The sequence below is a fragment of the Mustela erminea genome, chromosome 12, assembly GCF_009829155.1.
Source record: "Mustela erminea isolate mMusErm1 chromosome 12, mMusErm1.Pri, whole genome shotgun sequence".
NCBI lineage: Eukaryota > Metazoa > Chordata > Mammalia > Carnivora > Mustelidae > Mustela > Mustela erminea.
The window spans coordinates 40277749-40294609 of NC_045625.1; positions in this window are offsets into that span (position 1 = coordinate 40277749).

The following is a 16861-nucleotide window of genomic DNA, read 5'->3' on the forward strand; positions in this document are numbered from 1 at the left end:
TCTATTTGTGCTTTCCATCTCACTGTGGTACAGCCCTTATGATCCACATGTTGGCAAACACAATAGTTAATTCTCCATTTCATCCCGCATGATTTCTGAGCAGCACTTGACACAGTGCCCTGCTCCTTTCTTCAAAACTCTTCATAGACTTCTGCAAGTTCTCTGAAGGAGTTTTCCACCTTCTTAATGAGCACTATTTCCAGTTTCCTTTTCTGGTTTCTTTTTTGTTACAACTTCTAAATGTTAGAGTTCCATAAGGAGTAGTCCCTGGTGGTCTTCCCTATTCTCCTTTTCCCATAAGTGATCTAATTTAATTGCCAGATTTAAGGAAATGCACTTACAGCATCTAAATTTACATCTCCTCTCACTTCTTACCCCTAAGCTGCAAAGATGGTGTGTCCAACTGACTCTTTCACTCTCCACTGGGATGTATAGTTGATAGCTCCACTTTCATGCGACCAAAACATAACAATTGATTTCATTTTCTAAATCTGTGTCAACAGCATCCACCTAGATTTTCAGTCTGCAAACCAAGGAGTCATCATTTATTCAGCCCTTTCAAGATCCATACCCAGTCTTTCAATAAGGACTCTCACTCCGTCTCCAAAGTACACTTTAGATTTGACCCTTTTACCCCCATGCATCTCCACCGTGACAATTCTATTCAAAGGTGCCATCGTCTCTCCTTTCATCCTCCGTGGAACAGACATGTATAGATTAATGTTTTTAAGTCTTTATCAGAGATAAAGAGATAATGTCCCTGATTATCATTTTCCATGTATTTTTATTGTGGTTAAAACTAAACCGAACTCCTCCCCCTGGACTGTAGGATTTGCACCTTCTGCTTGCCTGTCTAACCTTCTTTCCTGTTTCCCCCACTCCACCATGCTGTAGCTACAGTGACCTTCAGTATGAGATATCTAATCATTCCCTCAGCAGTTACTTACTCTCTTTTCATCTTGGGACTCCCTTTCCTCAAAAGCTGCCTCTTTCCCATGATTTGGAACCAAACCCAAATATCATCTTTCCAGAGTGGCTTTTTTCAATGACCCTAGGTAAAAACACTCATAAAAATTACTTAAGGTATTTTATGTTAAAGTGATTTTCAACCTAAAAGAAATGAAGACTTATTCGTGAGTAGTAGTAGCAATAATGGGGGAAATACAAGGTAAAAAAAAAACCCAAAACTAAACCTGATGCCTGGTACCCCAGGGCCCAGCTCTGCTGCTAATTGGCTGTGATGTTATGTAAAATATAATACACTTAAAATCTCTCAATTTGTTTTTTTAAAATGATTAGTAATATTTATAAATCACTAAATGATACTTCTAGTTCAAATATTCTATCACTTACTCTTTATAGTAGGAAGCCTGGAAGATAATTTACAAAATTTTTAATACTTGGAAATATGTTTAAGATAAAAACACATTATTTATCTTGAAGGGAGGGAGAGGAAGGGACACAGCTTGTTGTGAAGTCGTGTAAGCTGTGGGGCATCACACCGAGGGGCCTATGCTAGAAGATACTGTGAATCAATGACATTCCTATTGCAATCATTTCAGAATTTTTCCCAAGGATATCAACAGCCAGTTACATGTCTGACTCTTGGTTTGGGCTCAGGTCCTGATCTCAGGCTAATGAAATGGAGCCCTGCATCAGGCTCTGTGCTCAGTGTGGAGTCTGCCTGAGATTCTCTCTTTCCGTCTCCCTCTGCCCCTCCCCTCTCAAATAAATAAATAAATGTCTTTAAAATTATTTATTTATTTATTTGTTGGAGAGAGAGAGAGAGAGCATGAGCATGAGCAGGAGGAGGCAGAGAGTCAGAGGGAGGGGGAGAAGTAGACTCCCCACTGAGCAGGAAGCCCCATGTACATGAAGTTCAGTCCCAGGACCCTAAGATCATGACCTGAGCTGAAGGCAGAAGCTAACCAACTGAGCCACCCATGTGCCCCAATAAATAAATAAATGTTTAAAAAAAAAAAAGAAAATATCAGTGTAATTACTGAACTGAGATTATAAGACCATTGGTCTTGACTAAATAATTATCCTCCTTATTTCATTAATCACAGGCTTTTTCTTATTTACTAAAAAAATTATGTTTATTTTCTTCTTGTACAAATGTTTTGGGGGAAAAAAAAGATAAATAAATGCTTACTTTCCCTTTCTCTCAGGAATGCGAGGTGGCTACTATTGGACATCATTTTGAAAAATTCTAAATTATTATTCAAATTTGTTCCATATATTTATTTTCTCAAATAGTTCTTGAAATAGGTCACAGGTCGAGTCTTAGAAATCATTTATTTTACATTTAGAGATCACCTTATAGCTTATCAGAGTTAATGGCAGAAATTAACAGTAAACTTTCTTATGTAGTTTGTAGTTTAGATAGAGATAAGAAAAATAGGTTACCATTTTTACATTATTTTAGTTGTGTTAAAATATAGAGCCCATAACATTTACCAGTTAACCATCTTAAAGTGTACAATTAGGTAACACTGAATGTTCATTCACAATGTTAAACAAGTATTATCACTGTCTAGTTCAAGAACTTTTTTATCACCCCAGAGGAAACCCAGTAACCATTAAAGAGTCACTTTCTACCTTGCTTCTGGCCCTGAAAAATCTTCTTTCTCTTTCTCTGTATGTACCTATTCTGGCTAATTCATGTAAATGAAAGTATATAATAGCTTTTTATGTCTGGCTTCTTTCACCTAGCATAGTGTGTTCAAGATTCGTACATATTATAGCATATATCAATACTTTGTTCCTTTTCGATGACTGAATGATATTCCATTATCTGTTATAACATATTCTGTTTCTCTACTCATTGCACTTTGGGGTTATTGTAAAGAGTGCTGCTATGAACATTCAGGTACAAGTACTTGTACCCCAGTACAACTTTTCTCAGTCCTTTGGGGTGTGTGCCCAGAAGTGGAGTTGCTGATCAGATGGCCATGTAGTGTTTCACCTACTGAGGAACTGCCAAATTGTTTTCCAAAGTGACTGTACCATTTTAATTTTGGAGGTTTCCAATTTCTTCACATTTTCATCAGCATTTGTTTTTATCTGGTTTTGATCGTGCCATCGCAGAGGATCTGAAGTGGTATCTTGATGGTTTTGATTTCATTTCCCTAATGATCAATGATTTTGATCATCTTTTCATGTGCATCGGACATTTGTATATTGATTTGAGGTATGCCCATTCAGATCCCTTAGCCATTTTTTAATAGAGTTGTTTGTCTTTTTGCGGAGTTGTGAGATATACATTGCAGATATTAGATACTTATCAGATGTATGATTTGATTTCTTTTTTATACATTGCAGATATTAGATACTTATCAGATGTATGATTTGCTAATATTTTCTTCCATTTTATGCATTTTCTTTTTACTCTCTTGGTAATATCCTTTGATGTACAAAAGTTTTTAATTTGGATAAAGCCTAGCACAGTTTTTCTTATTGACTGTGCTTTTCATTTCATAATAAGAAACTATTACTACCTGAACTAATGAATCATTGAACATTATATCAAAAACTAATGATGTACCATACCTTGGCTAATTGAATTTAAATTTTTAAAAATTGTCTATAAAAAAGAAACTATTGCTAAATTCCACACCATGAACTTTATTCCTACATTTTCTTCTAAGCATTTTTTAGTTTTTGCTCTTATGTTTAGGTCTTTGGTCTATTTTCAGCTAAATTTGTGTGTATGATGTGTTGGGGCCACCTTATATTCGTGTGCATGTGGGTGTATGCGGGTGTGTGCACACACATGCTCCCACGCATGTGTTGACCAATTGACCTTATACCATTTGTTTAAAAAAAATGTTCATTCTTAACTGAATTTTCTTGGCTCCCTTGTCAAAAATAATTTGACCTTAAGTATGAGTAGGATTTTTTTTTAAGATTTTTTGTTGATTTTTTTTTTTTTTTTTTGAGAGAGAGAGTACGAACGAGGAAGGGGGAGGAGCAGAGGGAAAGGGAGAAGCAGGCTCCCCGCTGAGCAGGGAGCCCAACATGGGGCTTGACATGAGACCCCAAAATCATGATCTGAGCATAAGGCAGATGCTTAAGCAGCTGAGCCACCCAGATGCCTCTGGATTTAGCTTTCTATACAGACATTTACTTGGCATCTAACAGAGTGGTGTACCATTTACTCTTTTAACTTGGTTGTGTGTCTTGTGTTCTGTTAGTCTACTTGGTGTTCAGTTATCCTTCACCAGCCTTTATTCCATCTTATTCCATGATCAAGAGATTATAAATTATCCATTTTGAATGCAGCTAACCAGATATAGAAGTAAGCAAAGAAGATTAGAGAAGGCATCAACAAATAGCTCTATGATTTCAGCTAGGTTTTAGTTATCTTATATACTAAAAAAATTAAAAATGCCCAGAAAGCAGGTAATGGTGTTTTTATGAATAGCTTTATCTCTAAGACTCATGTAATTTGAGAGTTTTTAAGTAGAAATTTAAGAAACATTGTAAAATGTACTATGTATTTTATTGTTTTAAATTATTTTATAGCTTATTATGGTTCAAATGGTAGATTTGTTTTTGTTAAAAATATTTTCACTTTTCTAAGTATTTTCCATAACATTGTGTTTAAAAAGTAAGACAAATTCTTTTCCCACAACTTTTAAACTGAAATAAATTGAATTGGTTAGTATAACATACTTTTTTATTTTGTGTTTTCCTACTTTACTTCTTTTTCATATATTTATTGGCAGATGTGATTATCTGAGTATATACTAATTAAAATACATTATGAACCATCTTAATTTTCATGGATTCAAACATGAAAATTTAGAATTTTGGCTTTTTTTGAAATATAGCCTAAAAACTTTGAATATAATAGAAACAAATTCTGCTCTATAATGGCTTTTTTTTTTAAATGAGGATATCGATGTAAAATATATGTTCATAATAGTACCTAAGAATTATCATGTGCCAGGTAATTGGGTAAGTGCTTTCGTCCATCATCTTATGTAGCCCTCATGATAAAACTCAGTTTCCTCAGCTATAAAATGGAGAATAATAAAGAATAACACTCATCATGTGGGGCACCTGGGTGGCTCAGTTGTTAAGCCTCTGCTTTCGGCTCAGGTTATGATCCCAGGTCCCTGGGATAGAGCCCTTCGTGCTCAATGGGAAACCTGCTTCTCCCTCCCCCACTCCCCCTGCTTGTGTTCCCTCCCTTGCTTTCTCTGTCAAATAAATAAATAAAATAAATAAATAAACAAAATCTTAAAAAAAAATACCCATCATGTTTCTTTTTTTTTTTTTTTTAAGATTTTATTTATTTATTTGACAGAGAGAGATCACAAGTAGACAGAGAGGCAGGCAGAGAGAGAGAGAGAGAAGCAGGCTCCCTGCTGAGCAGAGAGCCCGATGTGGGACTCGATCCCAGGACCCTGAGATCATGACCTGAGCCGAAGGCAGTGGCTTAACCCACTGAGCCACCCAGGCGCCCATGTTTCTTTTTTTTTAAATTTTTTATTTTTTATAAGCATATAATATATTTTAACCCCCAGGGTAGAGGTATCACCAGGTTTACACACTTCACAGCACTCACCATAGCACATACCCTCCCCAATGTCCATAACCCCACCCCCTTCTCCTTACCCACCCCCCACCCAGCAACTCTCAGTTTATTTAGCGAGATTAAGAGTCACTTATGGTTTGTCTCCCTCCCAATCCCATCTTGTTTCATTTATTCTTTTCCTACCCCCTTAACCCCCCATGTTGCATCTCCACTTCCTCGTATCAGGGAGATCATATGATAGTTGTCTTTCTCCTCTTGACTTATTTCGCTAAGCATGATATGTCATCATTTGTTGACAAGAAGTAACTACTAGCTACTTCTCTCCTTACACTGATTCGTTATTTATGTCCTCATAAATTCATCTATTAAAAGTAAGCAAAAAAGTTCTGGCTGAATCCTGAATCCCGACTTTTAATTAATTACCTAGTGCTGCTGAAGATAAAGCCAAGTTTGAGACCGATATTAAAGTGATCAAATAGAAATAGTCATGAAATGATCACATCAAATAATCAGACACTGTAAGAACTGGAGGCAATATCAGCCCCTGTGTCAGTAATAGCACAGTGTTGTAAAAGAAAGAGAGGCTGGAGACAGAAAACCTGAATTCAGATTTACACCCTTTACAAGCTATATATTGTTGAGCAAGCAACTTAATTGTCTGAGCTTTATTCATTTTTGTGTTAATCCTCATAAATCATGCATAGAGATATCAGTCTGAATGGCCCCACTTTCTTCATCTTTACAATATAGGTAATGACCAACTCAGAAGTTGTCATAAATTCCAAAGATGTCTGGGTTAGTGTGTCACACGGCTTAACCATAAAGCCCTACACAACTGCAATAAATTACTGTTCAGAAAACTGAGCAGCTCTATTGGAATAAGAATAGGATCATTTTGATTTGTCTATTTTACCACCAGAGAACTATAGACTTTGGATGATTTCTTTTAAGGATTTATTTTGGTTTTAATAGGTTGTTTTCTAGGTCCCCTGGGCTCTATCACTCTATAAAATTCACCATTTGCATTGATTAGTCCCTTTATTTAATTTTCACATGTGTCCATTTGTGTATTCGGAAGACAGAACAACTATGTGGCTTTGTCTCAGTGATTACAGGCTCTGGACATTCTGAAGAGACGACCACATGAATTCTACCCAGATGAGGTGAAAACTGTGTCAGATGATATTAATAGTTATTCCCTTCCTTAGGATTGTTAGAATATATGTCCTCTCAGGAACTTATCCTTCCTTTTCATGGTCAATTACAAAAAAATATATGTATATATATTTTGAAAATATCATTTTGTGTGTTGTAATCCCCTTCTGCATCGCATAGCACACCATCCTATTGCTGTTGCCAGAGAGTGAAGGGGGGAGGTCAGGGTCGAGAGGAAGCCTACTTGGGGACAGGAAGACAGCGCAAGACAGGTCTCCTCTCCCGTCTATTTCTGGCCCCATTACCCTAGCCTGGGGGAAATGAATTCAGACTAGGAGGACATTAAACTGGAAAACAAACATCCTACCTTTGGTATATAGTTAAAATCAACTAGGCTGGCAACTTACCGAGTGACAAGAATTAATGGAGGATAGAGGACACCAATCACAAGATTAATAGGCTGCCTACAAGGCTGGAGCGGCACACACTTGTCTGTGATTTAAGGGGACACCAAAAGTAATATTATTTTTACAAACTAAAAGCACCTTCTGCGGCAATCCAGTTTCTTTAAAAAAAAAATTTGTTTTGTTTTTAAATTGATTTTCTTCAGGCAAAATTTGCATAACAAAATTAATTTCACTTGTGCAATTCAGTGACATGTAGGACATTTGTAATGTGGTGCAACGACCCCTTCAATCTAGTTCCAAAACATTTTCATCAGCCCAGAAGAAAACCCTGTACCCTTAGACAGTCACCCTGCACTTCCCTCCTTTCCCAGCTTCTGGCAACCCCCAATCTGCTTCCTATCTCTGTGTATTTATCTCCTCTGGGTATTTACTAGACACTGATCCAGTTTTTAAACAACAAGTCCTGATGCTTTTTGTAGTTTATGTAGTTTTGATACTTACACAAAAGGATTCTCTCTGTGCAGCATATCATACTGTTGCTAATGTCACTGTAGCAGATGCAGTAAGAGCCTGCCTCATGTTTACACAGCTACTTTATTTTTAATGGCCCTTGTGTTGCAGGTAGTATTTCCTAATGACCCATTTCATGGTGAATGTAAACTGCCCCCCCTCCGTGATGGCTCTACCCTTAGAACATCACAGAAGTGTGGCCTTGGGTTTTAACAAAATTGTGTTTCACACTTTTGAAATAATTCTCCATATATTTCATTGGGTGTGTGTGTGTGTGTGTGTGTGTAGATAACATAGTGTTTTAAGGAGATATAGCAAGTGATGCTATAAAATATGCAGTAAAATAATTATTCATTCTCTAATGAATTGAATTTCAAAAATTTGCTCTTGTGGTTCTAAAGACTATAGAAAAAGTATAATATTGACTTGAAATGCGCTATATTTTCAGGTTATCTGGAGACATTTCTAGTCATTCTGCTTCTTTTACCCTCAAATTCCTCTCTCTTTCAAGTTTTTGGTTGAAAAATGTTACCCAGGGTTTGGTGATAATAGGGTGTGTTAGCCTTTTTTCTCCATGTGCTCACCTGTGCCTGGAGATGAGTTTGGTGGTTTTCTTTCCCACAGATCAAGAGAAAGAAATAAGATACTGTGTTGTATGTTTTGACCTATAGAGAATAGATAATCCAAATGTGGCTTCTAGATCTTTAGCCCAAGCTCTGACCTCTGCTTTTGAGATATGAAATATTTGTATACCTACTCATTGGCCCTTTTATCTATATCTGGTGCTTACTTTGTATAACATTCCTCAGAGAAAATCAGTGGTGATTAATGAGACAAGAATCTGGCATTTGTTTCCCCTGAAATAAATAACTAAATAAGTGAAGATCAATTCCTAGCTTTTATTACCTAAGTAGCTGTCTGTTTGAAACCTGACTCCCTTGCCTACACTGAGGCTCCCAAGGATGGATAAAGAACCTTCAACATACTCAGTTGCACTACCAAATATAGTGCCAGGTACACAGTATACACACAATAATCGCTGATAAATAGTAACATAAAGATAACATTTAAAACATGTATCATTCTATAACTTCATGTTGGAATAAACTTTGTTCAGGATTTGGAAGCACACACATTGTAGGGAAACAAATATATATATACACATACACATGCACACACGTGTATATGTACATATACATATGTGTGTGTGTGTGTGTATCTCATGCAAAATACCAAATTTCCAACTAGTTTTACATTCCAGTCAAGAAAACACTAAAAATCATGACAAAATGATCAGAATCAATGTTGATGGACATTGAGTAGTATCTTAGATTTATATTTTTAAAAAGGTGCTCCCATGAAAGTTCTTATTTTCTGATGTTTATTATAAAAAAATGCTTTTGGTAATACAGTTAGGGTAAAATTTCTAGGTTTAATGTGCTTTTAATTTATAGAATAGTTCCTTGTTTCCAAAGTGGTTTGCTAGCCTCAGTAATCTACAAAAGGAACTCTGGAAAATAGAGCTAAAAGTTTATAGCAAGCAAGAAAATGCTTAAACAGAAAAAAAAGCAACATAAACATAGTAGGAGAGATTTGTAGGGCAAACCCAGACATACCCAAAGCCAGGGAGGAACAACGGCAGAGTAAGACTCTTTGGGGAACAGAACTTTGAAAAGCTCTGGCATTTAGTGGGAAATCTAGAAAGCCTACACAGGCCCCAGGCAGGATGCATGCCCAATCTGGCTGGCTTTCAGACTCAGCATAAGCAGGGAGTCAACGCTAAGGCAGAGTTGAAAAACCTGGCAAGGCTAGTCTGCAAAGGAACGCCCCAACACAGACCTGATGTGCAAAGATTTGGAAATTGCTAGGAATAAATTCAACAGAAAGTCGCAAGATTTACACACTGAAAACTATAAGAAATTACCAAGGGAAGTGGAAGAAGACTAAAATAAATATAAAGACATTCTGTGCTTATGAATTGGAGGACTTAATATTGTTAAGACAGCAATACTACCCAGATTAATTTACAGATCAAAGGAATTTCTTTTTTTTAATTGTAAGTATGTATGTATGTATATACATAGGTATGTAACCTCTACATCCAACATGGGCTTTGAACACACAAACCCAAGATCAGAAGTCGCATGCTCTACTGCCTGAGCCAGCCTGGTGCCCCTTACAAGCAATTTTTATCCAACTATTAGTATTTAATTGGTGCCAGTGAAATGGATAAAAAAAGGCGGCATGTTATTTTGATCTTGATTTGAATTTAACTGATAACAACTGAAACTTAAAAGACAGTCTTTCATATCTGCTTATTTTTTCTCCTAATAAAAATGTAGTAGTGATGCCACACTTATACAAAAGATTAGCATTTGTAAAAAAAATTACATGATAGCTCAGTGAATTTTCAGCATGAGTATATACTTGTAAATATCAGTCAGACAAAAAAAATAGTTTATATAAGCAACACATAAAAAAGCCCTGCTTTATCATAATTCACCGAAAGATAATTACATCCTAACTTCAAACACCATAAATTAATCTTGCTTATTTGAACATTATATAAAAGGAAATGTATTGCATGTATATTTTCTGTCTGTTTCTTTTGCTTAATGGCCTGGTTGTGACGTTGACTATTTTTAAGTCATTTATTCTGTTTCATGTAGCAGTAGTCATTTGCACTGCATGGTAGTTTGTATAATGACTATCCACTTGACTATTAATACCATTTGGGATTTTCCAGGTTTTAGCTCTGTTGCTGTATGAATTTTTGTCAGATATGAAAGTAGGAATTGAATTGCTTTGTCCTGGGAAATGGTGATCTAGATGTATAGAAATTATCAAAAGTTTTCCAAGATACATGAGTAATGTCTACCGTTTTGCATTGCAACTGTTTGAAAAGTTCCAATTAATACCATTTCAATGCTTGCTACATAAGTCTATAACTTCAGTCTCACTAAAATGTGTAGATATGTATGATATCTCATTGTGCCTTTAATTTGCATTTTCCTAATGATTAATTCTATTTCATATATATTTATGCTGGTCATTTAGGTATGCTCCTACGCACTTATTTTTCCCTTTTGCGTCCTTTTTTAAAGTTAATTCAGAGAAGTCCTTTATATATATTTGGGCTATGAATCCTTTGTCAGACATGCACTGCATACTCTGTGTTATTTGTAAAAGATCCTTTAAATGGTATTTGTGTAAAAAGAAGTAGAAGAGCATTAGGTAGTGCAGCAGGACTTTCCTGTTCAGTCTATCTGATTTTGAATAAGCAAAACCGCTAGGAGTTTGCTTCCTCTCCCCGCAGAATTAGTCAAATACTGGCATACTAGCTATTCCATCTCTAGTGTCCATCTAACAGTAGATAAATAGGATATATGAACATCCTGTTAGTTAAACAAAAATGTGTATTTTATGAAATTTAAAATACAGAATTATGAAAAGGGACATCAAATGATTTTTGCTTTGTATTTTCAATTTATATCAGGCCCAGCTTTTGTAAAACATTCACACATATTAGAAGTAAAATACAATTTTATTATTTATGGCCCCAAGCCTTGTTTCCCACTGTTTTTCTTTCTTCATGCTCTGTTTTAATGTCAGTGGTTTTTAAACCTATCTTTTTACATTCCCTAGTTGTTTTATTCAGTATGTTCTCTTTTATTTTTCTCATGCAAATGCTATTCATTCTTCAAGGCCAGGCTCCAATTTAATTACTATGTGAAGCTTTTAATTACTAACTTTCATCTTGGATTATATCCTACTTCAGTTTTTAAAATCTATCATAATTGTTCACTGACCATATTTCATATAATTAACTATTGCTTAATGCTATTTTTTTGTGTTTGTCAATAAAATTATAACCTTCTTAAAGGCAGTGGGAGGGGTGCCTGGGTGGCTCAGTGGGTTAAGCGTCTGTCTTCTGCTCAGGTCAAGATCTCAGGGTCCTGGCATCAGCCCTACAATGGGCTCCCTGCTCAGTGGGAGGTCTGCTGCTTCCTCTCTCTCTGCCCCTCTCCCTCACTCTGTGCCCCTGCTCTCACCCTCTCTCTCTCTCTCTCAAATAAATAATAAAATCTTTTTTTTTTTTAAGGTAATGGGATTTTCATATGCTTCTTTATTTCGTGTAGCATCTAAAAACCTTGATTATATAATAGGTGTTCAATTAACTGAACATTGGTTAATCTACCAGACCTTCTGATGAAAATGAATTACTTTCAAATAGTGTAGTAGTTGATAAATAATTGATACTTCAAAAGGAGTGTGGTAGACAGAATGCCTCTAAAAGATGTACACAGCCTAATACCCAGAACTTGCATAAGGAAGGATTTGTTTGGTCTTAATAATGTAGCCAATCTAATGTGAGTTCACTCCTTGGGGAAGCTACAGATGCAGACTACATCAGATGGAGTCCTCACATCAAGGGAATTTTATTTCCTTTAAGGAGATAAATAAGGAGGTCATGGGGAAGAAGTTCCAAAGACAGGACTTTCCCAGTGTGGGGAAGAGTGGGTTTCTTTTATTTAGAGTTAGGATGAATCTTCAAAAAGATTGTACAGGAATTCTTAGAAATACTCTTCTATAAGCATCTCATGTTATATTCATGAAGCTTGTGCTCCTCCTAAGACCAAGACTTTAACAGTATAATGAAGCAGACATAACTGCTGGACTATGGGAAAAAGCTCTGGGCTGTAGGATCTGGTACAGGACTGGGTGAGGTCTTGAGCTCCTTCCTGATCTCTAGTAAAGAATGCAGGGTCTTACTTTTACATTGGAGACAGCACTGGGAGTTTTATCAGTGATTTATTGTCTCTGATTGCGTTAGGCTATTTCCTGGCCTGATGGAGACTGTTATGTTAGTTTTTGCATTCCCTTTGTTCCCTTAAAATCCTTAACTACTGAGGTTTTTGCATTGCTTTGTAACTCTGACACCTCCTTGGAAGTTGTGCAAGAAGTGTGCTTAGGCAAGTAAGGCAGAGATGGTGGGTGGGGGATAACTGGGTGCCTAAAGTGTGTCAAGAAAGTTCTGGTTCATCTTTCTTTTTCGGGGGACGCCTAACTCCTTCTGCTTCTAGTAGCTTGATAGTTATTATTATTTTTTTATTTTTCCTTCATCCAGACAAACAGCTGATTACCCCCTGGGATCCACATATAGTCCACCCATTCCTTCCTCTCACTCTTTTCTGTATTAGCCAAGTTCGATTTCAAGTTATCTAATCAGCATCAAATCATACTTTTGACCAAACAATAATTTGCTATTGTGCTTTTCAAACAGCTACTTAAGGTGCAATTCTAATTTACCAGCTCATTTTTCTTACATGTATTACATGCTTTAGGGAGGTTGAAGAAAATAAAAACAGAAGAAAGCACCTTCTAAAAGAAAGTTGACCCTGAGAGCATCAGATATGATAAAAAGTGCCTCCTCAAAACTTATTTTCTTTTGCTATGGGGAATATTTAGAAACATCTCTGTGATTTTACGTAATGATTGGCAAAACTGTGTTTTTTGATCAGAGACAAAGATTTGACCTCCAGTTCTTAGCCCATTTACAACTTTGTGTTCATATCCTACCAAAAAGGCTAGAATAAACTTTTTAGGGCCAGCACTTAGCAAAACCTACTCCCTCATCACAGCTTTATTTACTTTTATGTTATTTTCAAGGATTCAATATAACAAAATATATGTAGAACTAGGATGAAAATTTCACTACCTTAAAATACAAACAAATGACCCCTCAGAGCAAAGTGTTTGAGCTTTCAGAATAGGGTTGGGGGTGGGGACAGGCGAGCAGTGGAGGACCTTGTCATGGAGGCTGTGATTGAATGTTCATATTTTAGATGCTTCTCAATGTGGTGAGTTTATTGGGGCCTAAATTTAAGTGCACATCGACTGTAGTGCTCTTGGCAGTCAGGTTTATAAATTTTCCTTCAAATTTTTAAAAAGTTAACGTGCTTCACTAAGAAGCTAAATCATTATCAAACAGCAAAATAATAGGACTCACTAATTAGGAAACTCATTCGGCCACTAAACTGGTCCTTTTAGAGAGTACAATATAATTTTCCCATTAAAGGCTCTTTGATAGGCTTGAAAGAGAGCTTATTTGAAGTTCCCTTTGTGCTAAGGAGAACTCTGCTCTTTGTGGTGTAGTCTTTGTTACAGGACTTTGGAAATGTAAAAACGATTGACTAAGCAATGGCGAGGTGTGTTGTTTGCATATGAATTGCTGTACTTCAGCCACTTCTGTTTCATCAGCAAAGTACCAATAAACCGCCAGAGCTATTGTCTTCTAAATTAGCAAAGAAAATTTTCAGAAGGTTGTATTTCAGGCAACAAACACTGCTCCAAATAGAGCTTCAGAGTACAAGTCTTAAAATTTTATTTATTTATTTATTTATTGACAGAGAGATCACAAGTAAGTAGAGAGGCAGACAGAGACCGAGGGGGAAGCAGGCTCCCCGCTGAGCAGAGAGCCAATGCAGGACTTGATCCCAGGAGCCTGAGATTGTGACCTGAGCCAAAGGCAGAGACTTAACCCACTGAGTCACCCAGGTGCCCTCAGAGTACAAGTCTTAAAAACAAGAAAAAAAGAATATGCTGAAGCTCTTTTCTTGACTACCTGGCCTGTTACTTAGGAATTGTACTGATTGAATGATATGTGAAAAGTCAGGTCCCATAATCTGTAATTTGTGTCATTCTGTAGGAAACAGCCTTGAAGGATAAGGTCTTATTAGAGCAATATTAGTTTTAATCAAATTGGAGATGTATACCATTTTATTCAAAATGCTTAGGGACACTTAATGTCTGCTCGTTCAGCCAGTTGTATAATGAATTAGGAATTAGTATCTACTTTTGTGAACAGGTTAAAATCCCAGAGGTGATTTCAGCCTATCCAAGAAAATACACTACCATACCACAATCAGCTACTTACTTATGAAAGTCTCCAAGATGAGTAAGTCTACATGAATAAAACTTGTGTAAAGCCCCAAGCACCTTCAGAACTCTGAGGATTGCAGTTGTTCACAGGCCAATAATAACAACATACCAAGAAGCTGATTTGTCATATTTCCTGGACATTAGCAGGTAAGTAGGAAATCTGGACAAAAGTTAAAGAGGTACATTAATATTACTTGCTATGCTCATGCTAACAATGAAAACTCAACTCATAACCCAATTAAAAAAGCCTGCACAACTGTAAGCTTAATAGGTAGACTCTTGGCTAGATCAGAGATCTAGGTACAGGTAAGAATTCCCTGGGGAGATAAAAATAATACAGAGTTTCCATTTCTGATAACTATAGATTAACTGGTACTGAACTAATCCTCTTGGCAACAGCAATTACAAAGTCTCAATAGAAAAGAAAAAAAATCGTTTGGAAATACATTGGTGTGAAAAGAAGCAAGCCAAAAGGGGAAGCGTATGGTTATACAACAGGAAAGGCGCATTTCCTACCTTAGTTGTTTTCTAGTGCTCACCACTGCACAGGCTGGTCGTGAAGGGTACTGCTTTGCTACTCACTGTGTCTAGATACCACTGTGTGGTATAAGAGTAAGGACTGCATTTTATTTCTCTTTGTAGCCTTAGCAAATAGTTTATTACATGGGAAACATTAAATACAAAGTTATATATCTCTATCTATCTATATTCACATACATTTATACACACATACTTTGTGTATGTGTATTTGAAACGGAAGCGGCTAGGAACTCTAAGGATGTATTAATAAAGAAAACACATAAAGATTTCTATTCTTTTACCCTCCTGTACATCCCCCTTCCCACAGAAACAGTATTCCTTCATAAAACTCAATCTTAAAGCATTACCTAACATTAATGTGCCATGTTTTTTTAAAAGACAATATCATGCAGAACAAGAAATGGAAGTAAACAGCACCTAATTTCACTTGAGCATTTCCTTGTTAACTTTAACTGTTATCAATCAGTGGGAGAAAGACTCCTGTAAACTTAATTTGGGTACACAAATTCATCCTGTTATTATCCATTCTAAACTCAAGTAGGAAACAGACACTTAACTCAGCCAGGGTACTCTGAGAATAGCAAAAGCCTTGTTTGATCTGTTGGGGCTCAGGGCAGGCCGCCCCAAGACATGCCACAGTGGCATATTGATTATTTCGAATTAAAGTTACTTAGGGAGCAACAAGTGCAAGAACACCCTGACCCTCCCTTGTGTCCACAAAGCAGGAAATAAATCTCCCATAAAGTTACCTTCTTTGCACCTGGAGGTAGAAAGACATCCTTATCAGTAGATATGGGAACTCAAGGCTGAAGAAGCCTTTGCAAAGAAATCTTGTTACTATTAATAATTTACTACCCCAGCCCAAATTCTATTTAGAATTCCTTAGTGAATAAAGTCCCCTCCCCCCCAAAAAATGAGTTTTCTTTGTATTTTCAATTCCTCACAAATTTATTTCTTTTTTTACTAAAAAGTGCCAAAGCTGCCCAACTCGGTCACTTCTTAGGGCTCATATCTAGAAGGCCACTGTACACAGAAATTACATTCCATCTGTCTTGTGTCACTTCTTAAACCAACCAGAAGAATCTTGAAGGGAGAGTAACATTTTTCCTTCCCAACAGATCTTAGCAAGTTGTTTTTGTTCAGTATCTCCTTCCTCTAAGCAGAGAGACCTTTAATTTCATATTTAGAACTTACTAAAGAGAAGTCATTAAAGAGCATTTTCCTACACCTAATTAACACTTTGAGCATTCCCTCTGAATTTCTTACATATCTCCTACGTGGAAGGAAAAAAAAAAATAGAAAAACAAACAAACAAAAAAACTGTCCCAGCAATATGCTGCAGTTCTGCATGATCTTTTCCCACAGCTGTTCTGCCCACTAATTTCACCTTCTTCACTATCAGATCCTTAGAAGAATGCAGCATAATGGTCTTTTTGGTTCCCTATGCAGATTGCTTATCATTAACAGTCAAGGATCAAGATTTTTTTGTCATAAAACATAAATTATAAATCTTATATAAACAAAAAGTAATAGGGATCGAAATACACACAACGATTTTCTTCAAGTTTTCTTACTGAAGGAGCAAGAGTTGTCTGCCTCATTTTTGCGAATATCTATTATATCCCTTGGTACATTAAAAAAATGATTTTCTTCATGGGAGTCTTGCATAATTGTTAAATTGCAACCCATCTTAACATGATGCCTTGGTGTAATGTAATCATGGGTTCCTTTGTATGTGACTCAAAGTAATATTGGTTTTTGA